Genomic DNA, 6,613 nt, shown 5'->3' with positions numbered 1-6,613 from the left:
CGACACATTCAAACATTAAGCACCCAAAAACAAATAATGGATGCATCTACAAAAGAATAGCCACTTTCCTCATCTAAGTGGCGGAAATTATCTACAAGGGAAGCAATTCAAGGGTACACACTTCTTCATAGATGCAATTTCTTCAAACTACTAAGCCTAGAAGGATACCAATAAATCACCTCCAAGTTGTGTCAAGCTAGGGTACCTTTGTCCACAATCGTTAAATGCTTTTGTCAAGAGTAGACTCCCTATGGTGTTAGAAACACTGGAGGATCGCGGAATTCCCCCTCTTGCCTAGACAAGAAGAAGGGTCGTCCCCTCTCTACCATGCACAAAAATGGATACGGTGGATAAAGGGATCGATAGATATTTGAGTTTCACTTTGGGAGTTTGCTTTCATTTTTGTTTTTCCCCCCAATTTCATGTGGCATATAACATTTGAGAACACTTTCTTGCCATTTCTTTTTGATTTTTGGCATTTCAACACTTGACAACTTTCTTTGCATATCTTTTGAATATTTTCAAAGTCACCCCATATGTAGTGAGGGTGGCTTATATTTGAAGCTTTAGGAGTTCTATTTTTGATCCTCTTTTCATTTGATGAATTTTTTTTGCAAACTTTCTTTCACTTTTCATTTCATTGAACTCAAATTGATTTCTTTTTGTGCCCATTCCCTTTTGTTGACAAAAATGTGGTAGAACATGGATGGATGGATGGATGGATGGATGTATGGTTTCAAGGGTCACCTTGGAATAAACGGTAGCCAAGGAGTTATCACACCACAAGGTACTCTTGACTAGGCCTTAATCCATGGGTCAAAGGATACTAGTATGACACATCCTAGGGTGTTTTACAAGTATTCTAACAAGCAAAGTCTTAAGAAGAAAAAGCATCTACTAGGGCCTATATACACTTGTCAAGCTTCCCAAGTAGACGGTTTCGCAAAATTTTTCTAACATGCAACTACATGCCATGATGCAACTAAGATATAAACATCCTAATGCAAATGATTCTACCAACTAATATGCCATATAAACTAAATGCAAGTCCTAAGTTCACATTTTTATACCGCATCAATCAAAATAAAGCCACATAGTCATTAACATAAAGAGGAAAAAGGAGATTGGAAAGATCATACCATGCGGTCTTCAATATCCTCATGTCTCGGATGTGGCGTAGTCGATCAATGTGAACAATGATAACACATACACAATATATACAATAATATATACACGACTACACTACAAAGGAAATGAACATGTTTTTGGTTTTTCAATTTTTCAAATTTTTATGGTTTTTTTGAAATTTTCAATTTTTTTGGATTTTTGAGTAGAAGTTAAGTTAGAATTCCCCATCCCCACACTAATATGGGCATTGTCCTCAATGGCCAAAATGCTGGGAAATCATGCAAGCATGATGCATGAATTCTACACTAAATGCAAGCTACACTAATCTACACTACATGATGCATGGTTTTTGTTTATGACGGAGAGGATAATTTAGATTACCTCCCGTTGTGTATGTATGTACTTCCCCAAACCGAGTTAGACATTATTTCTAATGTCCTAAGGTTGGGTGTAGTTCATGCACACACGATGCAATGCATGAAACTAAATTTGTCATTTTGGATTTTCAAAAGTGGGAACAATAAAATAAGAACACCTCAATGGGGCCGAGGTGTTAGTCCTCTTTGTTGCTAGGACTACTCCAACCATGATAAATATTAAATAATATACAAGTTAACAAAACACAAACTTCTTTTCATGAAAATTGAAACTTAAAGAGAGGCGTGAGGAAACTTCACTTAAGCTTGTGATGGGTGCCTCTCGCCCGCTCCACCTAGCTATGAAGTAATCCTCTAGAGATCGGCATCATCTCCTTCTAGATCACTATCCCATATCTCCTTTGATGCATCACTCATATTCGGGTCCATGAACTCGTCCTCTTCACTTTCAAGCTCCACCGTGTCCCCTCCGCAAGAATTCTTGCTCCCCTCCTCTTGTCTCCCGTTTGCCCCTTCATTTGCCCTCTCCGAATTGGGGAAGAGTAAGTCCATTTGTGCCCATGAGGGAAATGCTCCCTCCTCACTAATATTTCCCTTTTGAACCATATCGTGGTATTGAGGATAGAGTGCATAGTAATTATCCACGGTGGTTTCGTATTGGCGGAAGTGCAAATCTTGTAGAATTCCCGTGACAAAGTCGTCACGGGGGAGGATGAAGGGGTTGGGATGGTTATACGGTTGATAAGGAAATGGGTAGGGAGGCACTTTGATCTTCTCATCTTGAGATTGTTGCTCTTGTTGTTGTTGTTGATTTGGAGGTGGTGGTGCTTGTCTTGTTTGAGTTGGGTTTGGAGGGATGAGGTAAGATGGGATTGGTGATAAAGGTCCTCTTCTTGGGGAAATCCGTGGTAGGCCGGTCATTGGTAGAAAAATCGGATCACTTCCTTTCGTTATCCATTTGATCCGCTTTTCAACCCCCTCAAGGGTTATCCAATGATGATGAATAAGAAGAAGATCTTCATTTATCCTCGTGTTTCCCGAAAGAGGAGCATACTCATTATTCTCATTGAATCTCGGATTGAAATACTTCGCAAGCCTAGTAATGAGCCCTCCATTCACAATGTGTTTCATCCCATCATCATCACCATTCCTAAACTTTGCCCATTTCTCGAGTAGCACTAGAGGTGCATTGAAGTGGTACACACTTCTTCCTTGAATGTTGAGGTAGGATTCCATAAACACAAGGTCTAGTTGGTTCACGATCGCCGGATCTCGGCGAGCAAAAAGGGTGCCCGAGAGGAACCGATAAGTAAGTCTCAAGATCGGATTTTGAATATGAAAAGCGAGACATTCCTTGTTGTGTATGAAATCCCGGCCGGTCATGGCCCTCCACAAAGGTTCAACACTGTATTTCTTTGGCTTCGATGTCCGGGTAGGCGAAACATCGAGTCCAAGCACATTTACGAATTCTACAAGGGTCATCATCCTTGAAACATTTTCCAACCTAAATTCTATGGAAATTGTTTTGTTCAAGGTTGTAATCTTCAAAAAGCTCAAAAACTCAAGCACAAGGGATCGATAAGTTTGCTCATACATGTGGAAAAGGGTAGAGAGATCAAATACTTCAAAGAGAGCTTCCACTTGGTGATAAATCCCAAGTTTCCTCAAGGTATCATGGCATAAAAACTTAGTGGGGAGAATGTTCTTACTTAGAAGCCGGTGGAAGACTAGTCTTTGCACATCATTGATAAACTCAACATTTGAGAAGTCATCATGTCTTGTAAGATCCACTATTTCTTCATGCTCCCTTCTTAATTTGTTGACATGGGAGGTAGAAGAACTTCCCCTCATCCTTGGTCTCCTCCCATTCCTAAAAGAAGATCTCCTTGGTGCCATTCCTTGATTATTGAGCTGGGACTTTTGATTTGTTAAAGAATAAAGATGCTCCTTGTGGATTGAGTGTTGCCTTTGAAACCCTAGCAATTTGGAGCTTTTTTATTTTTTGGGGTAAAAGAGTGATTTGGATGTGCTTTGGAGTCATAAGGAGGTGGGTTTTTATAATACAAGTGGAAGGAAGGGTGATGTGTCACAAATTGTGTGGTGGGGTGTAATTAAATTAGGAAAAGTCGGGCTAAATTATCGCGGAAAGACGGGCGGATTTGAGCAGAAGACGCTCGGATTCAAGCTCCTCGGGACGGGCGGATTCTTTTGCAGGACGCCCGGATTTGCTAACAGTCCCAAAGTTTTTAAAAATTCAGCTCAGAGGACGGGCGTTTTGTGACAAATACGCCCGAGTTGCCTGAAGACGGGCGGATTTTCTTAAAAACGCTCGGATTCTGCCCTTTTTACCCGGATTCAGTTCCATCCGTGTACTTGCATATCCCTTGTCATTTTTCATTTTTCAAAATCTCGTGTTCTTCATTGTGGGGGCACTACTAAGGTATGGATAGCCTAGGCAATTGCTATCCCCACACTAGGCTAAAGCACTACACATCAATTGAAATCATTAGTCCCTCCCTCACTTCTCTCAAACATGATAATTATCTTGATCAAGGCATAAAAATCCAAAAATGACAAAAAATGCAATATGAGAATTAAAATGCGAGTTAGGAGTTAGAAATATTTACAAATGGTGGTTTAGGGAGGACTCCACCAAACTCTCCTCCTTAGTGAGATGTCATGGGGGCATGTTCAAGGTGTTGTTGATGTTGCTCAACACCTTGAAGAAGTAATCAAAAGCTTGTTCATTGTCATGATAAAGATCTTCAATAGATCCTTGCCCTTGTTGTCGGTCTTGATCGATAGCATTACCAATATAGGGATTGAAAATCCCTTCAAACTCATCGTCCCAAAGACCACAAACTTCATCTACTTGATCACTAAAGATCTCTTGAGTTGATAGAGACAATTCTCCCATTTTCTTGTCTTGGCCAATGAGGCTTTCTTCTTCATTGCTTGACTTTGGTGAGCTTTTCAAGCTCTCTTTGTTATAATTCACTTGCTCTTTGAATGGAGCATCTTCAATTTTCTTCTTCCATTGGAGTTCCGACTTCTTCCTATCATCCTTCCGGCTATAATGATCAATCATAAAACATAGTTCATGCAAACGGGGAGCTCTCATGGTCTTGTCAAGATTGAAAGTTATACTCTCATCTCCCACTTCTAGAGTGAACTCTCCATGTTTTACATCAATCACCGCACCCGCGGTGTGTAAGAAAGGTCTTCCTAGAATGATTGGAATGTTGGAGTCTTCTTCCATATCAACAATGACAAAGTCCATCGGGATGAAAAATTTCCCAATTAAATGCGGAACATCTTCCCATATCCCTAATGGTGTCTTTGTTGATCTATCGGCCATTTGGAGTGTGATATTGGTGCATTTAAGCTCTCCCATCCCCAACCTTTTACTCACCGAGTACGGCATAACACTCACACTAGCCCCTAGATCACATAAGGCTTTGTTGATCGTGGTGTCGCCAATGGTACACGGTATTGAGAAGCTTCCCGGATCCTTGAGTTTTGGAGGTGAACTCCCTTGAAGAATTGCACTACTCACCTTAGTGAAGGCGATAGTCTCAAGCTTCCGGATCGACTTCTTCTTTGTGAGGATGTCTTTCATGTATTTCGCATAGGCCGGCATGTGATTGATTAATTCCGTGAAAGGAATTGAGACTTCCAAATTCTTCACAATTTCCATAAATTTTCCAAGTTGGTCATCAAATTTGGGCTTGGCTTGACGACTTGGAAAAGAAAGTCTAATCACAATGGGCTCCTTCTTCTTGACCTTGTCTTCATTTTTCTTTGAAACTTCTTCTTTTGATGGTTCTCCATCCTTGAAGTTTTGCACAATTTCTTCCTTGTCACTAGCTTCTACAACTTTATCCTCAACTTGCTTCTTCGGTTCTTCATACCTTATACCACTTCTTAAGTGAATGGCACTAACCGTTTCATGTCTTGGGGGATTACTTTGAGGTGGAAATTGCCCCTTTTGTCTTTTTGAGCTTGAAGATGCTAGTTGAGTCAATTGGGTTTCCAACATTTTGGTGTGAGCTAGGATGTTGTTGATGGTGGTTTCCTTTGCTTGACTATCCTTTTGCATTTGAGTGAAAAACTCTTGTTGATTCTTTTGCATTTGAAGGACCGCTTTTTGAACATCAAAACCTTGGTCATTTTGTTGATTGTATGGAGATTGATTTTGGTAACCTTGGTTTTGGTTGTAAAAGGGTCTTTGATTTTGGTTTCTCATGGGAGGTGGGGTGTATGTTATTTGAGGGTTTTGAACATTTTGGCTTTTGTATAAGAGATTTGGATGAAATTTGGTGTTTTCATTGTAATAGTTGGAATAAGGGGTACTACTCTTGTATGCTTGGAAAGCATTCACTTGTTCATTTGTTCCCCTACATTCACTTGGGTCATGTCCCAAAGTTCCACAATTCTCACATATCCCACTTGGGATTGATGAAGATGCCGTCATGGCATTAACATGATGCTTTGGTGATTTTGAGGCTTCTTCAAGTCTAGCCATAGCCTTTTCAAACTTCAAATTGATGGTATCAATGTGAGCACTAAGTTGAGCACCCAATTGAGTAACGGAGTCCACTTCATGTTTTCCTCCTCTAGTAGCCTTGCGAGGTCTACTATATTGTGAGTTATGGACCGCCATTTCCTCAATTTTGTTCCAAGTTTGATTGTCATCAACTTCGGTGAACATTCCATTTGATCCCATGTTGAGAATGTTCCTTGAATCTTCATAAAGACCATTCCAAAATTGTTGTAACAAGAACCACTCGCTAAGTCCATGGTGAGGACATGAGCGACAAATTCCTTTGAACCGCTCCCAAGCTTCATACAAAGATTCTTCATCCCTTTGCTTAAAACCCGTAATTTGAGCTCTTAGCATGTTAGTCTTTTCCGGTGGATAGAAATTTTTGTAGAAAGCTAGAGCCAACTTCTTCCAAGAATCAATTCCGAGAATGGCCTTATCAAGGCCCTTCAACCATTGTTTCGCGGTGCCAATTAAAGAAAAAGGAAATAAGACCCATCGAATTTGGTCTTGAGTGACACCGGTTTGAGAAATTGCATCACAATAGTCACAAAAGGTCTCCATA

General features: G+C 40.3%; 1 non-coding gene across 1 annotated transcript; it reads left to right on the top strand.

The window, feature by feature from the left end:
• The first annotated feature begins 6,298 nt into the window (after nucleotides 1-6,298).
• LOC141624069 (small nucleolar RNA R71) lies at nucleotides 6,299-6,405 on the top strand. The gene has a single exon (XR_012533880.1). It is a non-coding gene; the product is annotated as a small nucleolar RNA R71 (small nucleolar RNA).
• The last annotated feature ends 208 nt before the right edge of the window (nucleotides 6,406-6,613 follow it).

This window comes from Silene latifolia, chromosome X, assembly GCF_048544455.1.
Source record: "Silene latifolia isolate original U9 population chromosome X, ASM4854445v1, whole genome shotgun sequence".
NCBI classification, from domain to species: Eukaryota; Viridiplantae; Streptophyta; class Magnoliopsida; order Caryophyllales; family Caryophyllaceae; genus Silene; species Silene latifolia.
The sequence above is the reverse complement of the archived record's forward strand: the minus strand, read 5'-3'. Positions and strand labels throughout refer to the sequence as shown.